Source organism: Corvus moneduloides, chromosome 12, assembly GCF_009650955.1.
Source record: "Corvus moneduloides isolate bCorMon1 chromosome 12, bCorMon1.pri, whole genome shotgun sequence".
Classification (NCBI taxonomy): Eukaryota; Metazoa; Chordata; class Aves; order Passeriformes; family Corvidae; genus Corvus; species Corvus moneduloides.
The window spans coordinates 3361017-3373023 of NC_045487.1; positions in this window are offsets into that span (position 1 = coordinate 3361017).

A 12007-nucleotide genomic window follows, 5' to 3' on the forward strand; every position below is an offset into this window, starting at 1 on the left:
CCAGTGAATCTCCAGATTGCTTTTGCCATGTGTTAGGATTAATAATTAATGAAGCCAACTGATTGTTCCAAGTGACCCATTATCATGTCAGGGCAGAGATGAACTAGAGAGAAGACAGGATTCATGTCTGAACCTCCAATTTCAATATCAAAGTTCAAGATCAAAACACCACCAGCAACATAAATCTATTTCTCTCAAGAGATCTTCTTTTTCAGAGGTGGCCAGAACAGCCCCCTAGTCTGGAAAGCAGATATTCCCGTACTCAGGGCTTTTTAAACATAAACGACTTTTTCTCCAGTATGTGGCATTTCTCAGGGCTTTTCTGACATTTAGGTATCATCCAGGTATTTAATGATAATCAAGAAGAGAAAAAGAATAGGAAAGGGAAATGTACATTAGCGTGAAAGATTAAGGGGAATGAATATGTATAGCACACACACAAGAATAAAAAGCTGGTATACAATGGGATGCTGCAGAGCAGAGTGGGAGGGCTTCTGTTCATGAAGTGTTGATACAGTGGATTTAAATAAAATTGAATAAAATCCAATTTAAATGCTAGGATAAAAAGCCCTGAACGATCAGGCAGGGGACAGGATGGATTTCTGTCCCTCAGAGGTCAGATCAATGCCTGACCAACAGCAGCTGCAGATGGTCGACAGCAGAAGCCTGCAAAAATAAAAAATTAGATCAGGTCTGCTGATTCTTTTTAATCCCATTCTTTGCTGCTCCTGTAACACAATATTTATCTCTAGTAAAAAAAAAGTACCAATCACAGGTATCTTATTAATTTTTATCATGTCTCAAACCATGTTAGCCTCTACATGCGTAATACTAAAACAGTACTATTCAATTCTACAAGAATAATTGATACTTCAGCAAGAAGACAGTAAATTCACCCGCTGAGAAAAAGCAAACAAGCAAATAAATGACAGCTCATCAATTTATTTGAAGTCATGAGCAAAGCTTCACTGGAGATAGCACTGCACAGCTTATTATCAGCCTGCTGCTAATGTAGGGCTCCCTGCTTTGAGATTATTTAAGGATGACTAACTCATGTTACATTTATTTCCTCTAAACTTGCTCTGGGCTACATGAAAAGCAGGAATCAATTATTTATTTGCATGACCATTCAGACAGCACTACAAACAAAACTTGGGATTTCAATACAACACTTTTGTGGGGTGCAGTACCACATGAAGTAGTACCACAAGAAATGAAGACAAACCCAGAAAGGTAAAAATTAATTTTCCACTGCCCTGGGTTATAAAACCACTGAAGCGTTTTAAGCTTGAGAGCAATCTAGAGATGGAAATGTTGATATCTGAAAGGTTTAAAGTGCTGATGGAATTGCATAGGTTTCACTGCTTTCAGTTGTGTCTGCTTTCTACACCACTGTTATAATTAATATTTACAGAATTCAAGAGCTTTCTTAAGAGCCATCCTGCTGCCTCAGGATCAGTATTTTTTCAGCAGATGACTCACATTTTAATCCCCTGCATGTCACAGTAGGGCACAGAAAACGAGGGTGCTTATATTGCCTCTAGCTGGCTGCACAGCTGAAATGGTGCTGCTGTGACTTCATTGTCCCCAAGGGACTCGCTGTTTCAGCAGCATGGGCAGCATGTTTTAGTCATGACAGAAGGCAAAACCTGTGCGTGGTTATTTAAGGCAATCACTGAATCACTTTCGTGTTGTGCCTGGTATTGATTCACTCTTAACTGCTCTTGGCTTTCAGCAATAATCTCACTTTACCCTGAGATGTGTCAGGGACTGCACAGGTGGGGACAGCAGAGTCACAGAGTAGCCTCTAACATAAATTACAGGCAGGTTACAATAGAGAGGATAAAACATCCTAAATGAGATACTCCTGCCTTCTGTCTTAATGGAGAACACACTTGCATTTCTGCTTCAAATATGGGCTGGAATCTCCAGCATTTGGATTAAACACTGGGAGCAATCCCACGCCAGTTGAAGGAATGGGTAGATGATTTATCAAGCTGCTGCCAGCTCAAATGCAAATGAGATTATAATGCCATAATACAATACCTTAAACTCTGTGGCCTTTTACCCACATAAATTAAGAAAACTCTGCAGTAAGTAAAAGAGAGACGTTTCATCTGAAACCTGGACAGCGCATTTGAAGGTACTTATTACGCAAAAGGATGTAGGTACATTGTGCTTCTTCTCTGCAGGGAAAAGGAACCAGGGATTTTCGGAGGAGTTCGCAAAAAACGACTTTTTATCATTTTAGAAGAGCAATTACTAAACCACTTCAGCAATGGAGTATCAGCAGCTGTCTATCTTCATTTTTCCTGAAAATGTTAAAAGTGCAAAATCCACTAGGGACCTCCTTGCAGAGCAGCTGTGGATTATTTACAGTGCCTTTACTACCCATGGTCTCAAATGCACCGTTCCACATTGAAGGAATATGCTTTACCCATGAATGATCTGTGAAACAGACAGTCTTAGCAGTTCAGTACTGAAAATGGGATGTCTTGAGGGGAAAAAAATAGAGCTAGTGAGAGTGTATTTCAAATAATAAAGTGCATTCAGTACTAATTAATCTGCAAAGTGTCAATATGAACAGACTGGCTGGATCCTCTTTGTCTGGTTATTTTGCTGTGTGCCAACACAGAGCTATTCAGGGATACTAGAGCAGTTTGTTAAGTACATGACAGGGTGGTATGTGACTAAAATTTCCTGGAATTACATATGCACTTGACTTTTCACGTACAAAAATCTGACTCAAGCCCGTGCTAGGTTAGCAGTGCATTCTTCTCGTGCATTTCTCACTCATGTTTCAAAAAACTGGCCAAAGTTTCTGGTTTCAGGTCTGCAGATTTTCCTCCAGGACAACCATTTTGTTTGCCCATTGCACTGTTACTGGAAGGGGACAGCAACTCTTCCCCACCCAAGATGAAGTAAGGGGAAGAAATAGCCTCAAAAATCAGACCTGTTGTCATGGAAACCAGAACAAGGATTTTTTTTCGAGGCCAAAATGGATGCATTTGTAAATCAGAGTCGAGGGAAATCCTACCCTTTTATAAAAATATGTTAAGTGGAAAATGTCTCTATCATAGGAAGTTAGATATTTACTAGCTCAACAAATGCTGCAGTGTAAAGCAGTATGTGAGTAATTATTTTGTCTATAATACAACATGATCTCATCAGCACCAGTGGTTCATGCATTTGAGAGAAAGGCAGTAGTAGCCATAGAAACAGCCTGCTCTTCCTGAGTGGCAGAAGGTATCGTGTGACATCCACTTTTGGTGGTGGCCTCACACTCTGCCAGAATTGTGGTTGCTTTTGAGTGTGAGGGGGTTTTTGATGCACCTCAAGCCACTGGAACCAGTTTTATTCTGTGCAGCTCCACTGCTTGGCATCAGCTCTGAGAGGAGGTACCTAAAGGAGGGAGATTCTTTCTGCAGGATGGGAATAAAAGGTGGCTCCAGGGGTGCTTGTAAAAACAATGCTGTTACTTTTCTTCCCTGTGTTGCTAGAAAGCATGCTGCTACAGCACTGGAGTAAAATCAGGGCCATTGGACCCTGTACTCTTTCAATATTTGTGTGGAGAGACATACAAGTGAACAACAAACCTGCCTGAGGCCATAGAGCAAGACAAGGACAGACCTTGGGGAAAAAAAAAAAAAAAGGTGGTTTTTTTTTCATTTTTCAATCCCAACCATTCACACTGAGCATTTCACCACTTCACCTTCTTTTCCCCAGCACCTTGAATCTCCCCTTCCCCACATCAGCTGCCAGCACAGAGCCCTACCTAAAGGCAAAGCTTGGCTTGGACTGATCTCCTGTGACATATTTTCTGTTTAGTGCTGGAAATCGCTGCTTTAAACTGCAACTTGAGCCTTGTCTGGGGACACATGCTCTGAGTCACCTCCAGTAGCAGATGATTTACAGGCAGCCCTTCAAAGCTGTCCCAGCTCACTGTAATTATCTTGATCTCACTGGTACCTTAGTATAAAAGCACAGGTTGTCCTCTTTGTTTGCAGTGCCTAATTGGGCCCAAGCTGTAAAGAGCCAGAGTGACCTTTAACAGCTCTTTGTACCGGGGAGAAGAGCTGGATTTGCAGTTTAAGACTGCTTGTTGTTAATGATGGTTTCACTCTCCTGTGATAAAGTACAACTTGAAAACAGAAAACGCAGAGAAAGCTGCTGTGTTCTGCTCTGGAGAGCATCTGTGGGAGACACATCTGCCACACATGTTTTATGAAGGTACTGGACTACCTGCACATGGAATAAACACTGAGATGGAAGCAGTTTATTGCCCTAACTTCCTCCCAACAGCTCATGGCTCCAGCAGGTAGCACAGCTGGATCACACAGGAAGCTGCTCCAGAACCAGGCTTTTATAGCCCAAATTTTTTAAAAAAACCCCAACCTGTAACAGATTGGAGTAATTTGGCAATGCTGAGATGTACAAGGACATGACTGCATACTATATACAGTATATACACACATACACCCCTGGGAAAGGCATGAGGCAGGAACAGCTTCCTCTCTCACACTTTAATCTGGTGTTTCACCTTTTCCTGGATGTGGGAGCAGAGATCCCAGCACTGAGAAGTCAGTAACAACGGAGTGCTCCCACAACCCGCACTGGTTTTGCTTTGGGCGATAACCATCCCTTTGTGGGCACTTGGTTACTCAGTCAAAGGTAAGCCAAAGACTTTGGACTCTGAGAGGCACACTCCACACCTGGACAGAAATACGGGAAGCAGTCAAAAGGATGAGCTACGATGGAAAATAAATTGTACTGCACAAAAAAAGGATGAATAGATCAAATCCAGCCCAGGTGGAAGGGAAGAAGCTGTGTGGGAAAAGGAGCAGCACGTTACAAAGCAGTGCAATGCCACTTGCACAAACCCCTGAAACTCCAAGAAATTTATTTGTTTACTCAATGGCTCTTGACATTACAAGCCATGATCATGTTCCCATCACTTATTTTCAAAACTTAAGAGTTTTCCATACAACAGAGGACAAAACACTGGTTTCTTGTTACATGGTGGGCGTCAATACTGCACACTGCCAAGAAACACAGCTGCCCTGCTGAAAAAGAATTCCTTCACCACTAATTACAAATCTAAGATGTTTCAAGGGGTTTTCTCCCACTGTTTGGAGGAGAAAGAGTCTGCATGCATAAAAGAGGTGAACAAGGGTGAAAATGAGTTCAGGAATGTTACCAGGATTTTCCCATCCCTTACTCAAACACTTTTTTGTTTGCCAGACAGAGTGCTCTAAAATTGTTTGATATTTTTCACTGTGTTTCCACCTTATTGTTTCTGATGGCGATAGCACTTCCAGGGTTTGGGGTCGTTAGACCAAACATTCTGACCCCAAGGGTACAACTGTGATAACACCCTGCGAGGTGATCCAGGCTCACAAACAGTTCCAAAAGTCTGGGCCACAGTGCTACTGTGTGTAGGGTTGCCCACATAACAATTGAGACAGATGGAATTAGGCTGTGTTCTGAGGAAATGAGACCTTCTGTTTCCATCTGGAGCAAAAGGATCCTCTGCTTTCCATCCTGCAGTACTATATTTGGAAACAGCTACAGTTATGTACTTTCAGACTCTATGCAAAACTTCCTTATTAGAACAAATTCTAAAATTCCTTCATAGAAAGAAGCCTTTAAATGAAACAACACAAAATTAAACCAACCAACCAAATAAAAAAATTAGCAAAACCAAAGACTGTTGATATTCAGTGAGAGACAGAATTCTACCATTTGACTCCTTTACTGAGTTACAGGCTTGCCTCTACAGTTTTCACTAAACACAGATTACAAACCTTTGCAAACAAAACAGAAGATTTGGGTAATGCAGTAAGTAATCTGGAATTTAATTCAAAGTAAGCCTGGGCTAAGCAGAAAATAAACAAAAGGGGCTGTGTAGGGTTTCTCAGCATCAGAGGTTGCATATTTGGTGGAAAAGGTTCTTTTGTTAAGGATTGTTTGCCTTGTTAAATTGGCTCTGGTTTGTATGAATATTATAGCAGATGGTTTCTTAAGGTAAAAGATCTCTTAACTCCAACCTGGGCCATAAGCCTTGTTATGAAAGAAGTGTATATCAAACTACACCAAAGAATGTTAAAAATGTCCAACATGAGCATCCCCCAACTGGGAAATGCCAGAGCTCAGGACAGTTTGTCATCCAGTCGATCCCTGACTGAACCAGGAACTCTCTCAGTTTCAGCAAGTACAGAGCAGCACAAACCTGACATCTGGGGCACCCCCACAACACAACCTGCAGAAGTGGAGGGGACCTCAGCCCCACACCCTGGCTAAACTCCCTCTGCCAAGTGAATCCCCTTCAGTCAGAAGTAGATGGATATTCCAGTTTGATGCACAATCCTATTTGGCAGTGGCAGGAACAATCTCAGCTGTAAGTCCAGCAGGAGAGCTGTGCTGCTCACGCTGTGTCTTGTGAACATCTGACCCAATTGATATCTTTTCATATTTCAGCTGCCCAGCACCTCCTACGTTCTTTAGCTGAAAGACAGCTGACTTGGAAAAGACACTGGAATAAGCTTTTTCTTTATGTAAATTCCTCCTAAGAACAAAGTAAGTCCTAGTTCTTCATTTTTGCTTGTGAAATTATATATGGAGTTAGTCTAGCTGGTAATTTGCAGTCTTTTCATAAAGACAATCTCAACAACAAAAGATTAATGTCTTCCTCTAATTCACCCAAAGTGGAAGCAAGAAAATTATCTCTTCTCACTCCAGACAGCTTGTTTTTAATTTCTTTTAGTTTTGTGGCATGCAGAAGTCAGCATGGTTAACACCTCATATCTTCATTAGTGCTCCAAACATGAGCTCTAGAGTATTTTTGTACATAAATTACCCCACATTTTGCCTATTGATTTAATAATTCCTCATAGTTCTTCCCATGAAAAAACACTGAATCAGAATCAAAGGATCAAACAGATCCCTGGATCCAACCCCCACTCAAAATGCTACAGTATTTCTAGGAAGGTGAGGCCAGGGCAGTCTAGGAGAGTTTCATATTTATATTCTCCCTTCACTGTGGGTCATACACTTTTTGCAGTCACCTAGATCTAGTCCAGAGCACACATTAATGTTTATGATCTATATATACAAGACATGCTACAATTTAATTTAGTAAAGTCAGGCATTGCAGTTTTGCTGTAGATATGGTGGCTGCATCTGGGCAACAACATATTTCCTCTCAGTTAACAGGCTATGACAGGAGGCTTTTATCCCACCTGTAAGTACATTTTCTAAGATAACCGCATATTCTAATCTCTACCCATAATCACAGAACCAGAGAATGGTTTGGAGGTGACCTTAAACATCATCTAGTTCCAACCCCCAATAATCAGAGTCATCTGTTCACTACACCCTTTCTTTCTCCTTTTATAGAAGAGTTGGTTACCAGCAGGCAGAGGGGTCTGTAAAGGGAAGTACAAAGACTTGCAAAACCCAGAACTTCCTTTGTGACTACCTAAGGACTCAGTTCGGGTGAGAATCACTCTTTCTTTTACCCTTATAAGGCAATCCCACAGAAACCCGAAGGCAAATCAGGTGAGAAGCTGTGAAAGTACAGCTCCTACAACAGCCAGTTACAGGCAGAGCTGAACAACACGGATATAAAAGGGCATCGGGGGTAGCTTTGGACTCTACCTTTTAAAGTCAAAGGAATTTCGTGCTGAGGTCACCCTACAGATGACCAGTGGGCTGAGCCTACAACTAGGTTCATCAAATAACATTATTGCAGGATTTCACTGTGATTGCAGATGGCTTGTGAAACTTCATGTCTCCATCAAAACAGGAAACACAGAGCCTAATGGCATTAAAAAGAGGTGAAATTACTTTTGTGTTCACTAGACCCTAGAACACGGATGAGGGTCTTTTATAATTTAACTCTTTTAACTCAAATGTGACCTCTTTTGCAAGGGCCAGAGCTGTGCAATATAATGCAACTGAAATGCTGAGCAATAACTGGGAAGTGAAAAGCATCAGACGTGTTTCCTCCATGTGACTTAGAGCAGCGCTTATCTACACTCCAGGCTGCAAGAGGGGTGAAACCTAATGGCTTATTTTGAACTATAGTCCCAATCTCCCCTTCCCAGAAGGTGAATATACCCCCAAAATATCCTGCTGAAAAGTGCATCCGGTGTGATGTCATCATTTTTGGAGTTCTCAGATGCCTGTGGCTGAGAGGGCTGGTGTTCTGCTCATTGCATGTGTGAATGCAGCTAATTATAAGCTCTTTGGAACAGAAATCCTGTCTCTGTCTGCACAGTCTGGCACAGCAGGGTCCCTTTCTCAGCTGGCCTTCAGTGAGAACTCAGTTCGAGGCATGAATCATATCAAAGGTGAATCAGAGAGCTTCTGAGTCACTGACACCAGAGGGTAACAACCTTAACACATGTATACAAGACTAATGAGCTGCAAAATTTCTCTGTTCCAGCCCAAGAGAGGAGAAAAAATAATTTTAAAGAAACTAAAAGATAACTGAGTTAAAACAGATGTATTTGATATGAACACACAGCTGTTTATCTCATCATTGACATTCTATTTTGTTATCTTGAAATAATTTATTTTAACTGAAGGAGACTTACCTGAATGGAGAGACTTGAACTGAAATGAGGATTACCTGGAATTAAGATCATCTAGATTTTCTGTGGTCTTGGTAAACTAATAAAACCAAACGTACTCCATTTTATTCAAGCCTAAAGTATATAGTCTTTTAAATAAAATAGTTTGGGGGTTTGTGGTTTCGTTTTTTTCACTCTGCAGTCAAACACACGTCTATCGCCAGTTCACAAAATTAGCCACAATTGTTTATAGAACCTTCTTGTGTTTTCTTCCTCTCTTTTATACACCAGTATATTCTTGAACGTCCTTAAAAGGCATCTTAGTGTATTCTCTCATTCTTACTGGCAGAAACAAAGCAGTGGAGACACTTAACCAGCTCTGCTGAGTATCTGAAAATACACATGAGGAAGTGACGACTCGTTTAAGGAGAGCTGCGAATTGCTGCCCTTTTGCACCAGGTTTCTAGCTTGACTTTTTACACTCTGGGTGCAAAAAAAAAAGGCGTTGAAAGGGTGTTTAGCCTCTGACCTGGAAATTCCCCTACAGCAGGAGCGTAATCTGTGTGATTTAGTGTGAGTACCTTGTGGCTTTAAGAGCTGGTTACCCTGCAGTTCACAGCCTAATGTCACAGGCAAGTGACAAAACGCCATCCAGGAGCAGGAAGCTCGGGTTAGATTGATGGGCAGGGCAAATAAACCCACAGTCCACAGTCACCTCTGTCACAAACGGGCAAGAAATGAACAAAAGAGAATAAATTCGAGCTAAGCCAGGCCAGGTACCTTTCAGTAGCTTTTGGCTGATTCTGAGCTCAGCAGTTGGAGAAAAGAGGTCATGAAATCATCATTTGTTTGTGAAGATGATACTGGTCAATCAGACTTAGCTGCCAGTCTTAGTGCAAGGTCAGTTAGACTAGAATCTCTAGTCTTGTGTTTCCAGACTGAACAGAGATCCTACAGAAAGAGATAAAATATGAAACACAATCCATAAAACAAACAAATTTAAAAATCCAATTGCATGTGAAGCAATACATCCCCAGAAACACTAACCTTTACAAATAAATTAAAGAAGAAAAAGTTAGCTTGAATGAAAGCACTTTGTTTTTCTCATTCTGTATGTTTCTCTTTTCTCCTTAGGCAACAACAGGAAATTTATTAACGCTGATGGAAATCAAACACACAGTAGACTTTTTCCAGGACCTGCTCATGTAGCCCAGGGAGGGACCTCCACCGAGAACCGAGTTTTGTCCTCACGGCCATTGCGCAGAGTTAATGGGAAAGGGATGAACTAATTTGTACACAAGCTTTTACCTCTAACACACAGTGTGCAAACGGGGGAATCCAAACGCGCTGTGAGCGGTGTTGAAGCCCGCAGTGTGGGCTCCGCAGCGAACTTCCTAAACGTGCGATGCCATCGTGTGGGCAAAGACGCCTCCAGCAGTTTCCAGAGGAACTTCGATGAATTTCATTGAATCCTACAATGTTTTGAGTTGTTTTGAGTGAAAATGGTCATCTCGGCCCTGCTACGGGCAGGGACACCTTCCACTAGCCCAGGCTGTGTTCACGTCACACGAACACCTCATTAATTCCTTCATTTTTACTTGCTATGTCCTGACCCGCTGATACGAGCTGGGTAACTCCTGTGCCTCTAGCGGTGACCAGAGAGAATCTAAAACAGTATCCACCCTGGAATTCGGGTCAGTGTGTTTTTTTCAATCTGAGCTGGCAACAAGAAGAATATTCTACAGGTTTTTATGAAATTTTGCACCCATGAAGGTAAAAAAAAAAAAACAAAAAACCCACCCCACAATTAAAACGCGTGTTTTAACTTTATCAAGAGTTTCACTAATTCCTGCAAAAGAGCAAAACAATGGGAGCTGTGCCATGGTTAGTACAGACAGAATTACAGAATCACAGAACGGGTTGGGTTAGAAGGGACCATAAAGATCATCTCATTCCAGCCCCTGCCATGGGCAGGGACACCTTTCACCATCCCAGGCTGCTCCAAGCCCCATCCATGCTGGCCTTGAAAACTTCCAGGGATGAGGGCATTAATAACTTCTCTGAGCAACTTATTTATTTTTTTCCTAAATTCTCCTTCTTTCGTACATTTCTGCTTTTTGTTGAAAACGCACTGATCAGACTATTAATAAAAGTAAAATGCCAAAGCTGCTAACCTGTTCCATGGTACCTGGGTGCAGGAACACTCACAACATCAGGTTTGTGGGAATTTGCCCATCTCCCCCCATCTGGAAGGAGAAGGAGGCTTCACACCGAGCTTGGAGTGCAAGAAAATCAACCAGAGTGAGACAAAGCACGGACAAACAAGGTGTCACTGCTATGAAGGCAAAGGCCTTAGTGGGTTACAAGAACCACACCCTGTGCCTGAAAGAACAAGGGGAGTAATGTAAATGAGATGGAAAGTTGTCAACCTGAAAAAATGTGAGTTCTGGGAACAGAGTTTTGCAACCACTGAGATTAAAATTTTTCTCCCAAGTATTCACATGTCTGACTAAGGCATGGCCAGTCCCTGTGACTTTGCACTTGTCCCTCAGCCCATGTACAGCCCTTTTACCTCTCAGCCTCAAACCAGCCTGATTTTGCCAGTCACGAGATAGAAACTGAACCTATTCATTGAGAAATTGTTGCGCTTTCCCTCCACTCCCCACTGCCATTGAAATTCACCAGAGCCTGAGTGTTTACCCTGAGAGTGACCTCTGTGTGTGTGTATTTATCACACACACGCACACACAGCTTTTTCCTTCCCAAAGGCCACAACCTGCTTCCAGCACAGATCAGGGCCAGCAACACCTCCTCTCACAGACCTTCCCACTTTTGGGGATGCTTTTTAAAATGCTTCAGCACGGGGCACCCGGCAGCTCAGCCCTGACAGGGGCTGCTGGGGGTGGTCGCTGTGTCCCAGCTATAGCTCTGAATTTTTCCTCTTTTTGAAACACGTTTTAGGGCCAGGGAGGCTGAGGGAAAAGGGATGCCTAAGGAAGAAGGGTCTCCTCAGGGAGGAGGGTTCCCTAAAGGAGAGTCTCTCTAGGAAGAAGGGTCTCCTCAGGGAGGACAGTCCCCTCAAAAAGGAGACTTTCCTCAGGGCGCAGGGTTCCCTCAAAAAGGAGAGAAGGGCTCGCTCAAAAATGGGGCTTTCCTCAGGGAGGAGGGTTCCCTCGAAAGGAGGGTTTCCTCAGGGAGAAGGGCTCCTTTAGGGAGACGGGTCTACTCAAAACTGAGGAACCTCTCCGGGAGGGGGATGGCCGCGCTCTCGCTGGTCTCCGGAGCTCTCAGGCGGCCGCCCCACCGCCTTCCACTGCGGGCTGCGGCACCGCCCGCCTCTCCCCTTCGGATCGCGGCGGCAACACTGCCGGTCCCCGCCTTCCCGGCCTCCCTCCCTCCGCCCGTCCCTCCCCGCGGCCGAGGGCCGGCCCCGC